This window comes from Ixodes scapularis, unplaced genomic scaffold (genome assembly GCF_016920785.2).
Source record: "Ixodes scapularis isolate PalLabHiFi unplaced genomic scaffold, ASM1692078v2 ptg000378l_1__unscaffolded, whole genome shotgun sequence".
Lineage (NCBI taxonomy): Eukaryota > Metazoa > Arthropoda > Arachnida > Ixodida > Ixodidae > Ixodes > Ixodes scapularis.
Window position 1 is genome coordinate 854,603 of NW_024609976.1, and position 22,381 is coordinate 876,983.

The window sequence follows — 22,381 nt, forward strand, 5'->3', positions numbered from 1 at the left end:
CCTCATCCCCAATACACAGAGAGAAATGGCGTCAGTGCGCCACTCTCTAAAAACGCACGCTTTTTTCTGGACGTCTCTAAAAAAAGAAAGGAGTAACTGTCGAAGATATATTTTGTTTTAAAATTTTGACCCCACAAAGACAAAATCTCGGCCTACTGCTAAATACGCCAGAGCGCATCGGGCATTGAGTGGAGATCTGTTCTCTTATGCCTGATTCACATGGTGCGAATTTTCCTTCGATTTCGCAATTGCGACGCCGTTCTTGCGGCACAACGCAGTTGCGGTGCGAATTCGACTAATTCGCAACTCCGTATTTTGCCAAACTTTCCTTGCGAACGGCCGCTCTTGCGAAAGGGACGGACAGCCAATCAAACGCGGCTCGTGAAAGACGTCATGTTGGTCATAGCAACGTGGGAATCAAAAATACGAAAAATGCGTCACCTACGTCGTCGTCTTCGAAATTCGCTGCTGGGGTGGGGCGGCGGATGTGCTTCTTCCAAGTGAATATCTTTCGCCGGGGGATGTAAGCTTCAGTTCTGCATTAAAACGAACTGGCGTTTGCGTACCACTCGAGGGTTGTGGTTGCTTCCTTTGTAAACTTGCAGGCGATAAAAATTGACGCTTCTGTTCGATCACTTTGCGTAAGGGACTCGTTGCATAGTAGAAAAATCCTTTCTTCAAATCTGTCTGCAGATGACGCGAAGGTCTGTCTAGAAACTGAGAAACGCTGAACAGAACCTTGTTATTAAAGCCGTTTGATAAAAATCGAGCTTCACATTTTTACGTATAGTGAGAATAACTAATTGATATGTAAACGCGCTGGACGCGTGCTACGCGAGCGACACGCGTGTAAAATGGCTTTAATTACAAAGTGCCGATCAGCGATTCTCGGTTTCTGGACAGACCTTCGTGTCAGATCCCCAAACAGATTTCGAGAAAGGGTCTTTCTACTATTCAATGAGTCCCCTACGCAAATGTCACACGTGCCACGCGTGACATTTGTCATACAAATCCTGTGACAATTTGGTTTTGTGGATAGTTTGCGATTATTTCACCAACATGATTGTTTTGGTTTTTTTTTTTTCATCTGAAAACCTGTGTTTTTTTCATTTATGTCGTTTCCTTTATCTTCAGTGTTTTTGTCATGTTCGCAATCGCTAATATTGTTTTGAATTTAAAAAAAAAGCTTAACATTTACGTTAGCTTGTTCATGCTGACCCACACTGAGGAAGTACAGAATGTGTATTGCACGTCCAACGTTTCGTTCATTTCATGAAAGTCGGCCGATAAAACGAATTCTGTGTTAAGTAAAGACCCGATTGGGCAGCGTAGGTCCAACGAAAACAGTAAAATATCACCTTACCCTGTGAGGAATCAACCGGTACTCTGTCGATCTACTTTGGGCTATACCTGCCACAAAAAGTGTCCGTCAGTTTGTCCGTAAAAGGGGCAAAGACCACAACCCATTTTCTACAAAAAAATTGACTGATTTGCAGGCAACAGGTCCGGGGTGGAAATGAACTAGAGAGATGACATGATGCAGGGGTGATTCAGAAATCAATTTTTTATTGCTGGCTTTAAATGTTTGAAGATAACAACTAACAAAAGACAAAAAAGATGCAATTACAAATGAAAAAAAAAATCAAGTACAGGCTCACCTTTTTGGGAGACATCAAATATGAATAAAGTGGAACATAACACGTTGCTGGAGTCATGGGGTGCACCGGCGCCAAAAGGCAAATATTTGCATTGTGCGCCGGTGTTGCAAGGCCGCCACACTCATCTACGCACGCCACCGACGATCCGAGTACCCCTTGTCAATGGCCAGACGAAATCGACCCCTACGTGACCCGGAAGCTACAACGCAAGGCACGACGAGAAGGAAACTCGCCGTGCCTTCTGTTATAGTTTCGTCGTAACCACAAAACCCCCTACAGCCCACTCCACACTGCAGATAGGGCAGATGCTACGCTTCTTCGGCGTGTACAAACACACTCCCTCTCAGCACTACACTACCTCCAGCACGTTGCAGATCTACCTGAACCACCTAAATGCACATACTTCCGGAGGCTACTAAAATAACTCTCACACACCAAGTTAAAAGGAAGCTGAAGCGGTTTTATATTTGAGGAAACACACTTAAGTCGTCTTCATTTCACCTCCAGGATCTCGAATATCGAAATTATTTCTTTTATAATTTGGGGCATGGAGGTTGCAGAAAATCATTTTCAGAGAACCGCCGAAGGCCCTCCTTCCAGGAGCGTGTCGCCATAAAAGGAGTTCTCGGAATCTTCCTTCCAGCAGCGTCCACCAAAGCTATGCGCGCGTACTCTTGCTATTTTTTTTTTTTTTTTAAGAAGGGCAGAAAAAGGTGTTAACACTTGTGCCAGTACGGGGGAATACACCTGGCAAGCTAGGGATTGTATGCGCGGCCCTCGAGTGACACGAGCTTTGCGGCCGAAAGGCCCTCTTATGACGCCACGACGGGTCGGGTGTTTTTCGTGTTTTCTCGCGTTAAGTTACATCTTCGGGGAAAACGAACGCGATATTCATATCCACGGGATAAAACTACGCTAGAATCAAGCTCTATATCATTTTTTTTTAAAGAAGTGTTCCGGCTTCCCTTTAAGGACTGCGCCTCAGCTCAGAATCTTGCAGAACGTGCACTGAAAACACTCGTCCAACTTATCCAACCAAGGATCTCAGAGGACTGTGTCACTCCTCCACGGGCGGCAGAGTATAAATTACGTCCACCCCTAGTTAAGCACATTAATAGCGTACATGAACAAGGAGAGTCCCTAATTTCATCCCCCTCCAGTAGCACCGGTCTTGGTACAATACAAATGTTTCACTTTCTCTGTTCAAAGTCCTAGTGGGCCTCTAACGGAAGCCGTCTCTCTCCAGAGCGCTCGGTCAAAAGTAGCGAACTCGCAGCGGAAGATTATTGTTGTAATGGTGGCCTCAGCTCCCTGTTCCACCGGAAATAGGTCACACGATCCTCACACACAAAAACTTGAAAACTTCGTGATTTGTCACCATACCGCTGACACTATTTAGGACTTCAGTCCAGCGCGGTTCCTTTGCCATGGCACTGCAGCTTCCTTTACCAAGTACCTGCGGTACAGGTCTCTCACTGCGGTGGCCACTATGTTGCATTTTCGGACAGATTGGTCGACGTGCCGCGATCTCAGCCTCGGTAGGTGGAGCAACGCGTTTGTCTGTTGAGAGACCTCCTTGCGCCACTGGCCATCAACGATGTTGCCGAAGTGGTCGACTTCAATCAGCATTGGCATTTAGCATGTGCAACTTGTCGTCTTGTAGGTAGTTGTGCAGTACACAAGCTGCGCGGACGACTCCAGTGGCGTGGTCTGAGAGGAGGTCGATTGGCCTGCGGAAGATGCAAAATCTAGTAGCCAAAATTTCGAATGCGTTCTGGACGCACCTTCTGGAAATGGGACAAAGACAACACTGTGATTTTTGTTATTATAACGCAAGTGCAACAATTCTAAAGGTTACCTCGCTCTACACAGTCAATAGTTGAATATTTTTAGATAATCGCTGAGGTATCAACCAGGACAGGGCCTCAGAAAGTCCGACCTCAGTTGAAATGCCTCGTCTCTAACGAAGATGGACGCGGCGATAACATGGGAAGATGGCAGCAGATTTGGTGGTGGACAATTCAAGGCAGCTTGACTGAGGCACTGTCCTATCCTTGATGCCTTGAAGACGCCACCATCACTTTGGTGGCCATACGCTCCAGCGTCTGTGGCCATAAACCTCGACTTGCTGTCCACGACGGCAAGTTGTAGTACAGGCTTCAAGGATCGGCAAGGGCTTCGATATGTCCGTGTTTTCCGTCAACGTTCCCCACACAATGAGGAAAATTCCGCCCTGTCTCAAAGCCCTTGGCAATTTCTCTTGGTCTGTGATTCTTGATGGGAGCTAGAAGTACAGCACAAAGTTTACACATGGTTTTACGTTGTTATTTCAAAGCCGTTCATGTAATCTCTACCTATAGTAATACTGGTAATAAATGCATCCTCAAATATGAGAAATACTTGTTGACGCTTAACAATTGCGAATACTTTTGTAACTGGATCTGAAAAGCTGTGTGTCTGTTTTTTTTCTCCCTCGCTCCTTTTTTTCTACGTTCAGCTGGAAACTTTCAGAAGCATGTTTAGCCAACTAGCCGAGCTCCAGGCACACACCACTTACTTTTGTAAGCTATCATATTATGCCCAAGTCAGGCCGGTGTCAGACTGCTTATACAAAAGACAAAAAACAGTCTGCAGACATCGATCAAACGCGACTCACTGACGCATCTGTGTTTCATAAGCCGCGTGCCAGGCTGCTCCTTTCATTGGTTGCCGTGCGACATAAAAAAGCAGGGATGCTGCGGTGCCTCAAATTACTATTTGTCTGCAAACTGTATTCGTAGGATGCGTAATGTGTGACCCTGTCTTTCGAAGGTGGCGCAGTAATAGCAGTGGGGCCCTCAACATCCTCAGGTCTGCAGCCCTCTCTTCCCAAGTTCGTTCCTAGAATCATAAATCAATGGCTCTCTTTTGTGTAAACTTTTTGAGAAACCATTTTTGACAGTACAGCTTTCAACATGATTCATTTAGATATTTCGGCTGCGAATAGTTAGGAGCAGCTGCAAAGGACGAGTTTGCTGCAGTGATTTGTACACCCGACTCCCATAATTATCTCCAGGTGGGGTGTGACCCCCCCCCCCCCCCCCGGATGGCTCAAGCAATTTATATAAACCTAAAGCCAGCCCCTTCTAACACCCCCTTATTTATATCAAGGTTGGGGGCGACACCCCTCAGAATTTCTTGACCAATGTATCTAGACCTAAGGCCACCCCCTCACAACAGCCCCCCCCCCCCCCCCCGAATAATTGCAACACCCCCTGATTTTTTATATCGGTTTTGGCAAATGACGCATTTTGTTTTGTTTTTCTGATGCATTTTCCACCGTGTTTTTTTGTATTGCACTGCTGAACTGTACGGGGGGGGGCAGAGGCTCTGTCAGGCACCAGGCCTTTATCTCTGCCCCCCACGCGGATTTTTCCGCGAAACAAATAAAGGAAAAAAAAAAAAAAAATTTAGAATTCTGGATGATTCCGTGGTTTGGTAGTGTGTAGAAAGAGTACACCGGGGCAGGCGGGGGGGGGGGGGGGGGGGGGTACTTAAATTCATCAATTTCCCAAGACCACCACTGTGAGTCTTGTTGCTCGTCATGATCTACATCTTTAAAGGCGGTATTTAGTGGACGCCGTATTGGCGCGCATTGTTCGCAGCTAGAGCTCAAAAAGAACTGCTACGTACTGCTGGCAAAGATAAACAATCTTGACGGTGTGAAATATACGTTGCAGAAGCGTTGTGCAAATTCACCAACAGCACGTGCTCTCAACAGCAACCGGCGCAAGCTATGGCCCCCAGTGAATACCACACGACCGGAATACCACCTCTATTTTCAAGTGTTTTTTTCATTACGAGACGCCAGCGACTCTTTCACAGCATGCATGCGACACTAATGATACGGTTGGTTTTGGATGAGGCGCGTTTTTATTGGCTGTCTTTTCATACCGTCGCAGCGGCGCTGGTGACGTCTCGAAAGATGTTTGACAATTGACGCAGCTCCGATTATTTCATAATCGCATTGAACCCGCCTGTTTGCCGCAACAGCGCCGTCGCAACTGCGAAATCGCAACTAAAATCGCTCCATGTGAAACCGTCCTCTTTTCCACAAGTTACCAAAAACGAAATCGGATTTCTTTGCTTACCTTCATGTGTTTTGGGCGAAGCACCTTTCACATATGCGGACATCTCTCATGCACGATGGATGCCCCTGTTGACACTCCAACCTTGAATTGCAGTGCAAGATCCTGCATTGACGTTGCCGATGACAGGTACCTGAATAAAAACAAAACATTGCTGTGTAGATCTATGTCTGGAAGCCGAAAAACTAGTAATGAGTTCGCCATATAAACCAGTTTAATTGCACCTCATATTCACTCCAAACAGTGAAGTTTAAAGAGAATACCATTTTACCTCAAAGTGATAGCAAGCCGCACCCGCGACGAAATGGGCTCTCTGACGACATATTGCTTCGTAAGCTTTGTTTCCAGGCGAGTGTGGAGTCTTTAAAAGGCGTTCCGCATTATCCGGTAATATCTTCGAAACTGCTCCGGGTCGCTGTGCAGCATAAAAGGGGTCTGCAGAGAAAAAGTATTCCAGAAACCTGCTCGCAGAAAAGCACAAGTCGACTTACCGATGAGTAAAACTCCGATTCTTTGGCTCTGTTTTGCCAGCACGGCCTGACCCGCCATCACCGCGGGCTGCCGTCTAGGAGCAGGAGTTTTTTTTCCGCAGAAGTAGGTATTCCTTTTTACAGAGCAGTCTGAACTCGTCGTCATCAGCGGCCATCATGCTCTATGAAAGTCAAGACGCGCTGCTACTTGCCATCTTTCAATATGGAACATCGTCCACGTGACGAAGCCACCGGGACAACTGTTCGCCTTGCGCGACATGCCAAGCAACGCAACAACTAGCTTGCTCAAGCAGTTATGAGCTGTGACTCTCCCGGTGTCCTTGTCGCGTTCGTCGTACTCGTTGTTTTCGTCGTTTTCGTTGATGCGAATGCAGTCGATGCAAACGTCTGAATCGGCCCTAAATATAAGTATACGGCGTACTTTTTACCAGAAGCTAATAAATAAATCTGAAAATTTTATAATTTTGTTAAATATCGAAATTAGCATCGTCAAACGAATTCAAGGGTTCCAACCATGTGCTTCGCAAGTGCGAAAAATCGCATATGTTCTCAATCAATGTGAAAGAAAACGCGAAATTTCGCATGTGCGGTTCATCGCTTCACCGATTTCGCAGGAGAAAATCGCACCATGTGAATCAGGCTTTAGAAATAGGCCCGTCGGTGCGTTCTTGAGTCCGTCTGTTCATACCTGATGACACGTGACATCTGGTACTAAAAATAGATTCCATGGCACGTGATACCACGTAATGTAACTTCAGGTCACGTGACATGACAACTTGACACCACAGCGTCACGGGACGTTGTAGACCAATCTAAACGATTGCTTTGCAAATACTGCAGTTCTCGCATTATAACCGCTCATTCACACTGGAAGCGGATCCGCGTTCGCGAAGCGGTTGCGAACGCGGTTGTATAAAGATCCAGTGCAATTGCACGCGCACTCGATGACATCAAGAGCGCGTGCAATTGTACTGAATCTTTATACAACCGCGTTCACAACCGCTTTGCGAACGCGGATCCGCTTCCAGTGTGAATGAGCGGTTAGAGTGCAGGGGAAGGTTCGTTCCAATTACAGGTATTTGTCGAGCTTGTGGCGCCATGCACACAAAAGAGCTTACACCGGAACTGAAGTCATAGGTTATTCACTTTTACGAACGCATGCTTTCTTACACGACCCTCAATCGATTGTTTCCTACTTTAGCCGCCGAGGCTCTGTGAGATTATTGTCTAAAAGTGCGGAATTAGTCTGATATTCTGGTTGCATAGGTCATTTGAAACTCTCTAAGCAGCTACAATGAGCACCATTAGCAGCATTGCAACTTTAGACTGCGGTCGCCGGTTCACGTCCCGTACTCGATTGCCCTTGTCTAAGGACGCTGCGATGTAATAAGCGTTGCAAAACTATGATCAGATGATTCAGAGTGGTTTTGTTTGCTGCGATTCTTTGTGAATAAAAAGGAAGGAGGATTGCTAAAAACACTCCCGGTATTTTTATGACTATGCTCGATATTTTTCAATGCAACCTTGCACAGGTTGCATTGAGCAGCAACCTGGCACAGAACGTTTAGGTTAACATTTAGAAACAACAAACGTCGAATGTGATTTTCCAATGGTTGTTAATACTGTTTAATAACGTTGGGAACACTTTTCCTAACCTCGAGCTTGTATCGGTCCGCCCTTGATTCGCGTCCGATCGCTGGCTCGTAGTTTTCCGGATATTGGACTCTTGCTCAGTATAATTCGCACCGCGGGCTCCTGTTTACACGCGACTATCACCAAAAATACCTCATCACGAACTCGGCTCTTTTCTTCCAATAATCGACTTTCCTAATTTTCAAATCAACCTTGGTAACGCTGCGGGAGATTCCACGAGAAAATTGAATGCCGAGGTATTAGGCTATGAGCGTTCCGCCATCTGTAATAAAGCCAGGCATTATCGACTGGGGCGCACCCAAAGTGTCAGTGGCGCATGCTTTTAGCTTTTAGCCTACTGCTAAAATGCTACACAACTCTGGAGGACAAGTAATTCCGAAAGGGAAAGGCTGAATGAGAAAAAAATAAGAAATTTAGACGCATCCTAAAATTTTTTTTAATTATTGTCGTCGCTAGAGTGACAATGCGGCATCCACCAGGGGTAGAATTGGCCATTGGGTGAAGTGGTGTAAGAAAAAAGGAAAAAAAAAGATTCAGTATACCATTTGGGGAATTCCTATTACCTAGCGCAAACGCTGAATCCTCTTTGAAATCTTTGAAATATAGTTTGGCGCACTTCCGCTGACAGCTACTCCCGTGCATAATGGCATTTGGGATAGGTATAAAGTAAACGGTGAAGCTGAGCTTTTCCATTTCTCATTCTTGCGACGAAGTTCTCAAATTCAAAGCTCAGCTACAGCCGAAGCTTTGAATTGAGAGCGCCCCTCGGACCCAGAGATACGTGATCTCCGAGAACAAAGAGGAAAATTAAAACAAATATTGGGCAAAAATTAAGAAAATGTTTGGAGCCTTATACTTTTTTTATAGTAAGGTTCTGCTTAGTTTTGTCTTTGTTTCCTGCAGAGAAGCGTTCTAAGAATACATAAAAATGCAAACTGGAAGGACCTCTATCATCTTTTTAATGGACCTTTTCCACATACCGACGGCACCAGGCGGTGGCTGCACGAACTAAAAATCGACGAAGTAACTTGCGCTACCAATCGATACTGGAAGCTTTGCTTCCAGTGTCTTCGCTCTCTGAGCTGCGGCGCTCCCGCAACGGCACGCGAGCCACGCGAGCAGTAGGAAGGTTCACACCTTGGGACTTTCATACCTCGTGATCAGCTTCGTAGGGAGAACCAGGGGGACCCGCGACAAACAAGGTAAGCTAGCGAGCAGCGAGCATTTATGGCGATGGCGACGGACGGGTGTGGCACGAGGCAGTCAGAAGCCTAAAGCCTGATTCAGACAGTTGCGTTTGACTGCGTTTGACTGCGTTGCGGCTGCAAGAAACCAGGACATCTTTGCTGCTTATATCGCGTGCCAAGATGATTCCTTGAATGGGATTCCACGTTTCTTACGAAGCACAGATCTGCCGGTGACTCGCTTTGGTTCTTCACGTAACGCAGTCAAACGCACTCAAACGCATGTGTCTGAACCAGCCTTAAGGCCTCATTCACACAGCCGTTTTTTACTCCGTCCCTGCGATAGAGCCGGGCAGCGTTCCCGCCGGGGAGACGGTTTTGGGACCGGTTTCGGACCGAAATCGGGCCGGCCGGATCCGAAATGAGCCGAATGACAGTGTTCTACTTCCCCGGTGCCGACGGATGATGGGGGACACCGGCGCCCTGCCCCATTGAGAGACGGTTGTTCACAAAATAGGAAACTTTCGCTCAATCTGGCGGATCCTCAAAAGTTGGGTAACCTGGGCACGGCCGCGGGAGGGAGGATTGACCGTACTCTATAGGAAGAGGGAATGAAGGCGTGAAGAACTGGTGATTCCGATGAAGCACAGGTTGCACAGCTGACGACTACGGCGATTAGAGGCACAGCCGCCATTCTAGGTACTTTTTTCCTACGACGTTGTTGACTGGTCGCGCGGCCAACGCGACTTTAAGGAGGAGCATCTGTGGCGTCCACCCAAACGTCGTGTTTTTCTTTCTTTACACTTTCTTTTTTTTCTGTAACACGAATATATATATGCTGCAATTATGTGTTCTACTCGCTGATCCACAGCCTCCTTCCGAATTTCCTCGATTTCTCGTGCCGACTTCCGCCGCTTGGAATTGGGCGCTCGCGCGTGCTCAGAACGCTTCTAGTAAAAGGTCCATTGTGCATTTGAATGCACTTGTGATAGATATATATTCCCAAAGAAGGGGCACCTGAATTCACAAAATGTTCCTACAGGAAGACGAGCATCTATCAGAAATCATGAAATAATGAAAGTCGTTTACAACTCCCTTTAAGGCTGCGGTCCCACGGCGGCCATGACATATGACGCTTTCCGCACGTTTTCGAAATGCGATTGTGGCGTGTTCAAGCTTTCTAAAATTATGTGTTATATATCATCTTGTCCTGTACAACATTATCTTTCCTCTGATGTAGGATTTGTTTTCCTAGTGCAAAACGCTAATTCAGTGGGCACCCGCGAACATTGGCCTTTTCGGCAAAACATGGTTTCGTAGTACAGTGGTACAGGGTGCACAATTGGAGCAATTTATTTCTAATTTTAGATTGTTATAGAAGAAGAGTGCGTTCATTGTCATTAGAGGCCCTTTTTTCGTTTTTCATTTTATTTTGACAGATATTTACTTTAAAAAATGTACCTCGCGGAAGCACATTCAGTCGCGGATTTTTGGCCGCCTACTCGGTCATTTTATTTGAAACTTTTCACATGTGTTTGCAACTATGGTAGAAAGAGCCACGCTAAATTTTATTGTAATATGGCCTAAACTTTTTTTCGGAATGCTCACGTGAAAAGTGACAAAAACTGTTTTTTTTGGCAAACTTCATTTGGTAGTACAGTGGTACAGCGCTTAGAGATTGGCACATTTGAATAAAATTGTAGACCTGCAAAGAAAAACATATTCTGCTTTGTCATTAGAGGCCCTTTTTCTAAATTTCACCTTTGAGTTTCCATAAAAGAAGTTTGAATATAGGCGAAATCACGAATTTGTTGATAGTCAAAACCGAGTATTTTGACCTTTTTGGGCAGACATTTAGGCCGATATTTTTAGTATTAAATGGAGATTACTGTTCCAGGTCCTGATTATTAGCCCACATTTTCACTAATCGAGCCTATTTATTTAAAAAAATCATAAAACATACAGAAAACACAAATTGGATGTCTGGTTGCGCCCTCTATGTGGCGGTGGCTGAAATGTGACTGCGCGAGGTTCAGGAAACTGCCGAGGATGGCGCTGATTCCAGCTGTGGTTGCCAGCTTCGGAAACTGGTTGTACACTTGGCTTCTTCCGTTTCTTGCAAAATAACGTGCTGGGAAAACTTGGTCGAAACTCGTGAGGTCCTTTATAACACGGTACTTTCTGCTAATATAGCTTTTAGGAAGAATTTCAGTCGCTTTCATATTGTCAAACGATTTTTTTTTTATGCGAGGCTCCACCGGTTCAGTTTGCTGAATAAATTGTTCACGCAATCGATATCGAAGTTTCAAATTACCGAAATGCCAAAATCGCCAGTTCCGCGTAGATACGCAACGTGACGCACGTGCTTCTGGTGCGTGTGCACGTACGTGTTTGCTGCGTGGTTCTTCGGTTGCTGCGAGTTTTCGCGTATTTATTGTGCACTGCTTACCTCCGTCTGCGCACGCCTCTCATCCTTGTAACTACCCCTGCTCTGTTTGCCTAGAGTGAAGTTTGTGTCTGTCTTTTCGTTCGCTGACTAAGCTCGTGTCGGTGTCCTTCCTGCTGGCTGCTGTTCGTGTTTGCGTACCGTGTGTGTCGCTTCGATTACTAGGTCCCCTGCTTATGGGGTGGAGCAAGCGGTGGGCGTCGCGCCAGGGGTGGGTCGTGATTGGGGAAACAGCTTAGCAGCCGACGCCGACTTCGGCGCGTTTCTTCTGCGCACGCGCGTACTGTCATTGATATCGCTACTTCGCGCCGTGACGATGCGCTGATCTACAGGCCGGTCGGCGCTCGCGTGATATTGTTGAAAATTTTCGAGCGTGTATTTACGTTTCGAAAGCCATAATAGAATTAAAGTGACTATTTGGCCGGCAGCCGGCGTACCGTGGCTCTGAAAACAAATTGCTAGGAGTGTCCTCCCATTCGGGTGCGCGCAGTCCGTGCTTCTGGCCGCCCAAATGCGTTTTTCTGACGCTTGTTTTGTTTTCAGTAAACAGACAATAGATTCCTGCTGATATTCCCCTTTATAAACTTCACTCTTGACAACTCTTTAGTGTTGGAAGGAACTCCGTCAAATTTGACGATAATGCATGTGTAAGTACAACTGGAACCTTATAGTTGCAAGAATACTTTTCCTGGATTGTCTGCATTAGAGTGCCTCCATGTGCGCTTCGCGCACATGAAGGCTCCCTAGTCTGCACCTTTCTGATAATATGATCGGTCTCCATAAATTGCACTTCCCTGCTTCGGGAGCACGGCCAGCGGTGGTTCTCTGTCGGTCATCGAACCTCACACACGTAAAGCGTTGTCAAAGCTGTGATATACCGGGCGTTTTATTATTATGTTTTGTTTTGTTTTTTTTTTGCTGAAAGAAATTATACTTTTGGTATTCCCGGGGATAACATTATCGGCTGCGGCGGACGTAAAGGAACGAGCGTAAATTGACAGTTAGTGGCCTAATAAACTAAAATTTGCCATTTGCGAACGCTGGAGAGGGGGCGACCTCCTCTCCTCCGTTCGCTCCGCTGAAGTGGAACAGGGTGGGAGGAGCTCCCACTTCGCTCTTGACCTGTCACCGACTACAGTTGCGAATTCCACTTGTCATTTTGGAGCGATGACGAGATAGAGCTGAGTCATGTATTGCATTCTCTGAGATGAAGAACGCAATGCGCGCGGAGTTGCTCCACGTATGCACCAGTCACCTGTAAAAACGACCTGTCCTCCAAGGAGGTCGAGCGAGACGCCGGCTGACATGGGGGTCGGTCACCTCACCGTCACCACCGTCTACCGTCCCTTCAAAAACACGGGGCGCAATGTGTTTCTGCTGGATAACAAAAAATTTAACAAACAAGGTGCAAACTTTCATTTTTTTCCTAAGTGTGGTTTGCAGGGCTGAACCGAATACAAAAACGACACGCCGTGCTGGGATGACGTCGACTACAATGGTACACGATCATAACAAGAGCACAAATCCTGCCACATTATTTTGCTACAGTGATAAGAGCATATATATCTTTGTCCGCGATGTGGCAACAGAGACATTATTTCCAAATTTGAGTTCGAAGTTAGCCTTCGATGCTAGCACTGACCAACTCACTTCACTCACAGGGTGAAAACGTGAAACTTTGTATCATTCGGACAGAGATCGAAAAATAACACGCACCGCTTCAACTTGGACACCCCAAAAATAATTAACTTTAGTGGACCGCACGCAAAAGCTTCGTGTGCGCAATAAAATTGCCGGTCAGAAGTACGGTTCCGCAAACAAAATCAACATATGAGTCATCAAATTATGAAGAAAAACCAGGTGTGAGCCTGCCAAAAATATTCGACATTTATTGTTGTCAATATTTGTTTTTCTATCCACGTGCTTATGTCGCAGTGGAAAGCCGTGAAACTCCCTATAAAATTATTTTGGGCAGTGTTTCCGACGGTGCTCGCTCGATCGTAAAATGCCGCTTTGTTGCTACTTTGGCGAATCAAACAAGGAAGCCACGTTCACCTACAATGCCCTGTCCACAAGAAGGGAAATCAAAATTTTCGCTTCGTTTTCTTTTTTTTTAATATTCTTCTCTTCTGCACGATATAGGGTATGAATTATTATCCTTCCCTGTACTCTCGCTGCGACGAACAGTCCGATAAACGAGTCACCCTATGACAAAGATGGGGGTCCCGAAAATCTCCTAAAATCGTGTTTGTTCTCAGAGACACATCCGTGTGTAAGAAAAACCGCGGCCCTCTCCACGAAATAGCGTTGACTTGAGGTTGAACTTTTCATTTGCTTTGTAAACACAAGCGTGACGTCACGTGCGCATCCCACGCGACCCGACTGAAGTCTGAACTGGTGTACTCTGTGTGGACAATAGGGCATTATTTTGACTTCCCGGCCGCGACGACTTTGGCGAGGGAGGACAGATGGGGGTCCCGAAACCTCCTAGAATTGTGGTTTGTTCGCAGGGACACACACATCCGTGTGTAACAAAAAACGCGGCCCTCTCCACGAAGCTTACACAGGCATTGTTGTGTAACTTTTTTGTGTAGACGTTTTGCATCCCGCAAGGGAGGCAAAACGTCTAGTGAAATTGTTTTTTCCTGTTCTGTGAAGTCGGTGCTTTTATTTTAATTATGTTACCAGTCGGCCTGTGTGACCAGTGCTCATTTGAAGAATCGCCTTTGTCTTTCCTGAACCCTAACAAAAACACCCTCATAACATTTTTTTTTTACTGTTCGGCTACGTTGGCATAGCCTATAATCGACATAATTTTTGCGAAAGCCTAATTTTATTTTATAATTATCTGTAACCATTTCTAATTGAAGAAGTGACAAGTTTAATAATTATATTATGATTTCATATCAAAATTCGACGAACCGGGAGATGCGAAGTTCGGTGAAACAGCTTTTCAAAAAAATATCCGGTGCCCGAAACTTACTTATATTAAAATGTCTAACATGTGTATGTGTTCAAATACAGAAGATGAGTGCAATGTGGAAACTGAATGGCCTCACAGACAATTGTCAACGAGTTGGAATTTTTGATGAATTACCCTTTGTCGAGTCATCCTACTACCGATTGGCCTCTTCAATCAATTGCCCGTCGACAAATATTGTTGTTGGTTTATTTGCCATCTGGTGTAAGGGGAGAGTGTGGGGCTCGTCAAGCCGACATCTGCCAGCATTTTCATCACGCCTCCAGCGCCTGTACCGACTGACGCCGACCAGTTGGCCTAGAAATAAATGCCCACGGACTATACTATAGCCGCTAAATATCTCTACGCGAGCATGATTTGTTTTCAAAGGGGCACCCCCCTGTCGGTGCTTCTTTGAATTATACATACGTCACGGTCAAAACGTTCCGCAGCTAATGAGTGAAGGCCGACCAACCTATTTTGTCCAATTGTCCGTGTATGGAAGATGAGAATGCCACTGCGTCAAAGACAAGACGTGTGCGAGCGTTGCTAAAAATAGAGACCACTATCGATGTTTTAGTATACATGGTTTCATTCTTAGTCAGAGCGCAAACAGAGGTTAGATGTCCCGAAAACACATACACAAAGACAAAAAGCACTTTATCACGGCGCATTGTATGAGTTGTTATATTAGTGGGTGGAATCGAATCCCGGACAAAAGCTCACCGGACTCACCGGACAAAAGCTCACCGGATAAGAGCTCACCCATTTTTTCACAGACCCGGACAAAAGCTCACCCATTTTTTTACAGACCCGGACAAAACCTCACCAGAAGAAAATTTCATGTTGGTCTTAACACGAGTGCGGACAACTTAGGTGCATGCGTGCGACACAAAACGGCAACGATAAATTAAATCTGACAGGCGCATGGTTTGTTGATTTTAATAGAAACAAGTTCATTTACCGATTGGTTAAAAGCGAATGCAGTCCCCCACTAGCTCCAGCAGTCTTGGTAGATCTCGATGTACATGTAAGCCCTCGCAAATATTTCTAAGACGATTCTGCAGGTGCAGAGTAATTTTTCGCATCCGCTTTACTGTGGGCTCACCTCTCCGGGCTTTTGCCAATGCCGTTTCAACGAGTGCCTGATTTTGCTTTAGGCATTCAATCAGCCTCAAGACGCTTGGACGGGCCTGGCCGACGAGCTTCTGGAACATGGTACTCTATCTTTCGCAGATGTTGTTCATCCGGTCTTTATCTTGAAGAGTGACTTCGTACATAATCCACCGTACCGGGGGAAACTCCGGTCGCCGTCGGCGCAGAGTCAGGCGAAGGGAACAATTCGCTCTGGGTGCCGCCTCAGATGGAACAGAAGCACAACGGAGGCGGCCGTTGACATACGTGCAATCAAAATAGTCCAGCAGGTAGCCAATGTCACCGGTAGACTTTTCCCTGGTGGTTAGTTCTTGTGGAACAAGCTGTGGTGGAAGGAACCCGAGCCAATCTAAAATCCCGCACAATTTTCTAAATTGGTCATCTGTCTTGTACTTTTCAAAAAGGCCCAACTCCCGTTCTTTCAAGGTATTTTTAAGAATTCGCAACTCAATGGTGGATGAGGTACAAGTTCTCCTAAAAATGGTCCAATGTCCATTGCGTCCGCACTTTATTTTAGCTCGTGTTTCGCCCGGGTAGGAAAAAAAAAAAAAAAAGAAGAAATTGAGGTGAGCTTTTGCCCGGATCTGTCAAAAAACGGGTGAGCTTTTGTCCGGGTCTGTCAAAAAACGGGTGAGCTTTTGTCCGGTGAGCTTTTGCCCGGTGAGCTTCTGTCCGGTGAGCTTTTGTCCGGTGAGCTTTTGTCCGGTTACCGGTGGAATCACCCAAACAAAGATAGTGAACGCCGTGGCGTTTAGGTGTTGAGCTGTTGGTGATGCTTGATCGGCGCAATGTGTCAATCGAGCTCCAACTGTGGGTGATATGAGGCGGGGCAGCTCTGTGGTTTTACTTGTTGTTTATTCTGGTGTCTTTCGTTTTTGCGCGAAATATTGCGGATCACAACAGCTAGGCATCTTCGTCCGATGAAGCTCTGTTTTATTGATTGGCGTTTCATCAAACACCGCTTCATTGAACGCCAACTCATCAAGTAGCTTGATCGAATTATGTTTCTGCTATCAAATTATTGCAGATATAATAACTACGCTCGTCATATTTTGTTAATAACGGTAGCCTTTAGCGAAAATTGTGTTGCATAGTTAGTTTCGGCCGTCAGCAAATAGTGAAAAATATCTATCTACCTACCTCTCTCTCTGTCTCTCTCTCTCTATATATATATATACAAAGGCAAAAATGCGTACTGTCAGAGTTACTAATTCGAAGTTTACTACGACGTTTCGAGCGGGGACCACTCTTCATCACCTAATGAAGAACGGTCCCCGCTCGAAACGTCGGAATGAACTTCGAATTAATAACTCCGACAGTACGCATTTTTGATTTTATATATATATATATATATATATATATATATATATATATATATATATATATATATATATATATATATATATATATATATATATATATATATATTTATATATATATATGTATATACATTTTACTAATACAATGTCTGGACATTTACACTTACCAAGTAACCATTTTCAGCTGTGATTTGAGACTGTGTTGCGCTTATCCCGCTCTTATTTATTTATTTTTTGTTTCTCTTGTTTCTGGCCTTTTTAGTATAGGCTTCCACCAGCTCGCTTGCGCGTGAACTCTAATTTCAAGTGAAACAAGTTTGTAAATTAGGGTGACACTATATAGGTTTGAAATCCTATACCAACTTTATTGTCATTTGGTGAGCCACGTACGAATTTTGAAATATATCTTTTCATCCAAATAATCGATTAGTAAATCGAATAGCGATTCGGACGAATTTACTACGACGGGAAGAACGAATTTGCAAATCTCATGGCAATTAGGAAATTTCAGCCATCCTTGGTTTCCGATTGGTCGCGCTCAGTAGCGGCTCCCTCCGCACAGAGTTGCCTCGAGTCAGAATTCGCGGAGTCTCTACTGACCGGCCAAAAAAGTGCGGCGCTTCAACTGCTCCCGCCCAGACGACTTGATGTATTTGTATACGCCCATGACATCGGCCGCGATCGGCGATTGAGGTTCCGTTAGCCGACGCAAGCGTCAGCGGACGTCTCATATTTCCATACTCTCATTTAACTACAGAAACAAAAACAACAAAAAAATCATCCAGTTCATGTTCACTATGTTCACCACTGACAAGATAGCCGGTAGTCGACGAGTTTCCGTGCAAAGCCGATCAAAACGAGGCACCAGATCAACTTTTACGGCTGCCATCAGGAAAGATCTGGCTTGTCGCGTTCCCTCAACGTCACTCCGAATATTGTTTGTGCCCCGCGCACCATCCTCTTGTAGCAATCTTTTTATTGTCCCCATGTGATTTCTTTTTTATGTTCTTACTGGTGTTTGATCATAATACGGTCATTGAAATAGTTTTTGCTGCCGACCCTACCATTATTTTGACCCTCTGGCAGCAAAGGAATCTTATGCCGGCATTGCACACGAAATAAGAATGTAGACACTCCGTCCCATATCTCAAATTACATCACAATGTGTTTACACAACTGTAGTGCAGAGGTACGATGAGCAGGGTCTGAGAAAATATTAGTTTCAGTATTTTCAAAAGAGCGACGAAACAAAATAAAGAAAGGACCGCCAATCGGCAGCGCGTGCAAGCATAAGCAGTAGTGACAGGAAGCGCGAGGTGTGTCTTTCGTACGGCCGGCATCAACTCACGCACTGTCCGAAGATGTACTCTGTTTTACTCGTAGGATTGCAACGCTGCGGAATGTAGGCGTGTGATTTCAGAAAGCGCGTCCTACCATTTCTACGCGCGAGTGCTCCTGCAACCCAAGCATTGTGTACAGTTACGTCCTCGCGCCCGTGCCTTGGCCAGCCCCGTACACAACTTATGCAGTATCGAAAAGGCATAGTTCAAAATTGACGGTCCCACTTTTCCATACCGCTTCAAAACCCCATCTCGCTCAAATGACTTGGCAGCCGGACAATTTTGGCAGGGGGCCTCAAATTGGGGATCATCCGGTACATTGTCCTCCCAACAATGAACGTGGGCGCGATGCGCCAGAGGGTGAACACGTGAAAGGAGGGGCGTAAGAGTGGAGAAGGAAACTCAAGGTCGGAAGCGACGGGAAAAAGGGTTTCAAAATTGGCGCGCAGGTTTTGCAGCATTTGCTCATACGGACAGCCAACGCCGCCCTGGTGGTTCAACTAATGTTTTGTTCAAGATGGCCGCCGTGGTACCGCAGCCTTAACGGCGCATTAGAGAGCAGCTCTTGAGGAGGAGTAGGGAAGGATGCTGAAAGGAAGGTATACCCCTCCTCCCTCCTCCTCACGTCCTCATCCTGTCTGCTACTCCTCCCTCCGAGCGGCGTCGCAGTCGCCTCACGAGGGTCACGTGACCTCACGGGTGTCATGTGACCCCTATGAGGTCAAGTGACGATAACGATGACGTCACCAGTGATGTCACTATTGACGTCATCAGTAACGTCATCAATGACGATGAGAATGCCGATGACGTCATCAGAGACGTCACTGATGACGTCATCAGTGACGATGACGACCCAGATGACGTCATTAGTGACGTCACTGATGACGTCATCAGTGACGATGTCGATGTGTATGCCGATGACGCCACGATGACGTCATCAGTAACGATCCCGATGCCAATGACGTCATCAGTGGCGATGGCGATGCCGTCACTGATGACGTCATCAGTGACGTCACGCTTCCCATAACGCACCACGCGGTTACGCCGACGCCGACGCCGCTCAAGCCGGAAACGGGCGCCTAAGAGCTGCGCTCTAAAAATAAATAGTCCTGTTTGTGTGCAACAACACCGCGCCTTTATAGTCAAAAATGGAACCGAACCTGACCGGCTCCAAGTGCCGACCTGTTGAGTCCACACCAGTCATGGGCACGTTACCAGTACAAAGTAACAGTGTTACAGTTACAGTTACCTAGGAGGAAAAAGTAACTCTGTTACAGTTACAGTTACCGGTTTCAAAAAGTAACGTGTTACAGTTACAGTTACAGTTACTGCAAAAACAGTAACGCCGTTACTTTCGCGTTACGGTACAAAAATTGGACACAAAAAAAAGCACAAACTAAGACAATATTATTTTATTTGTTAAAATTAGAAAATTTTAAACCCGAAGGGTGTTTCTTTTTTGCGCCATTCGCCGTTTCAGCATTTTGATGCGCAAAATTTATTTGCAATAATTGTTATAACTTAGAATCAACGGTTTTTCAAAATTGCCATCGACACGGGCCAGTGAGCGTTTTCGTTCATTTTTCACTCCGAAACGAATGAGGACAGATAATGTCCCATAATTACCTTATGGAATATACTCGGTCGGAAGCAGGCCTAAACATAGCAGGTCAAACAGCTTCGGGAGAATAAAGGGGGAAAGGAGACAACTAGCTTCTGGTGCACTACATGTACCACGACCACCACGGCGTCTTTGTCCGAAACGCCAACTGTAGAAGTCATATTTACTCGAGCGGCTCAGAAGAGAATACAAGCGCCGGCTTTCTGCACAATATGGGGACGGCTTCCTTGAAAACTTGTAGGGATGAGGAAACGGCGATCGGCTGGGTGTAAAAACGACAGTCCGAACATACCCCAGACGCAGCCCAGATGGAGCGCTCGGAGACATTGCGCGACTACCAACACCCACAGACGGTCCCCACAAGAGAAGAGTGAGCCAAAGTCGATGAAACAGACATTGTTTGCCGCCCCTACAACCGCGGGCGCCGCTTCCTTTATCTCCTGGTTTCGTGCTGACTCGTCTCTCGTCCATTCTCGGTCGTGGGCTAAACCAGGCAATTTTTTGTTTCTTTAATGCGTGGCCACGCTTCTTTTTTTTCTTTTTGTCAGCGAGGAGTTTTGAGAAAATGCTTCAAGATGGCAATTTCACAATGTCCTGGGCAGTAGGTTCTTATTTATATAGTAAAACAAAAGTAACTGTAACGGCCTAAACAGTTACAGTTACCCAATAAAAAAGTAACACTGTTACAGTTACAAGTTACCAGTTTCAAAAAGTAACGCGTTACAGGTAAAAGTTACCGAAAAAAGTAACTAGTTATCGGTAACGCGTTTCTATTAACTAGTTACTGCCCAAGACTGGTCCACACCCAGCGTCGAGTAGCTAAACTGGAACTTCCAAGCCAGCGCGCAGCAGGTGTCTTGAGCCCTTCGGATCCTCAGCCCAGCGCCGATCAACCTGTGACAGTGGACCCACTTCGGGCTTTACCCAAGCAAGCAGACGCCGACAACGCCCCTGGGTTTCTTTGGAGCGACGGGGATATTGGGCAGGAGGTCGAAATATAGGGGGTGCTCTGACCCGTTTGTTTTCCCCACGCTCGGTGTTTACTCAACACAAGGCCTGTGCACATGCCGACAGGCCTTATGGGCATGGCCATGTCACCTCCTACAATAGAGCGCGGACACAGTTTAATGTAAAAAAATACTAACAATCGACGAAGCGACGTTAAGTGCCGGACCTATCCTCAGAGAATGCGAGCTTGACCCACTTCGGCTTTTGTGCTGAGCTGGGATCGTGCATGCTGGATTGTTCATGCAGGCCGAGTGGAAACAAAAGAGCCCCTCCTCCCGCTCGCCGGAGAACACGAACTCCAGCCGGACGCTGACGCCGCGTTCGGTTATGTCGGCCGAGCGCTGCGTCATTGTATTTGTTGTCCCCATCCGTGTAGTTGTTAAGTTAACCGCTTGGGGCGTCACGGTCTGTCCTCCTCCCCAATAGCCATTCATACTCCACTGTTCGATGGACCGCAGATCACGCTAGTGGAGTTTGCTGTGTTTTATTGGTGGTATTCTTTTTCTTGATGGTTTTGTATTCTTAATTGTAAGGACTGCCCGTCCTCTCGCACTCAACCACAAACATAATTTTGTAAAACAAAAATGAATGTACGTTCGTTTTTTTCTTTTTCTTTTTAGATTTGGAAAAAAACTTTGGAATTTAAGTTTCGTTAAAACTGACGTGCAATCGAGAAAATGCAATCAGGCCATCAATAAATCGGTTCGTTACTGTGTTCAGGAAGAAAGAACGTCACGTTCTTGGTACTCGCACAATAAAAAGAAAATAATTGATTTGTGAAGAATAGATATACTAACTGCACAACAAAAGTTTGTCAAACCTTTAGTAACTTCTGAATTCATCCATAGTTGCAGTGATCTCAAGAAAAGTTACAATCAAACAATCGGGCCGAAAAAAATTGCAATGATTACGAAGTTCTAATGGCAATTCCAAATGAAGTTTGTAAAAGCTTTATTTGGAATAAAACGTGTAAAATACAACCGGTAAAAAAGGTTGTTGCATTGATTTATAATTTAAATATGTAAACTAAACCACACAATGTAGAGGCCTAAACGTAATATTTATAAGAAGTTATAAAAACAACTAATAGTAGTCCCGAAAATAGAATTGTTTATTAACAGTAGTATTGATGATTGGGTTTTTGTGTAATACTTTTGCGAGCGCAATGTATGACTGTATTTCAGTGTGATTGTTCATGTACATTTTGATTACTTTGTCTTTAAATACATTATTTATATTTTCATTTCTAACATAGCATGCTGTGTGTTGCATTTACAACATCAATTGTTAGTTAGGTGAAAAATATCAACTTGTAGTCATGATTGTCCTTTTAGATGTCGCAAAATGCAGTCATTAACTGACAAACAAAAGAAAAACTCCATCACATTCATATGAACCAGGTTTATTGCTGTTCATGAAC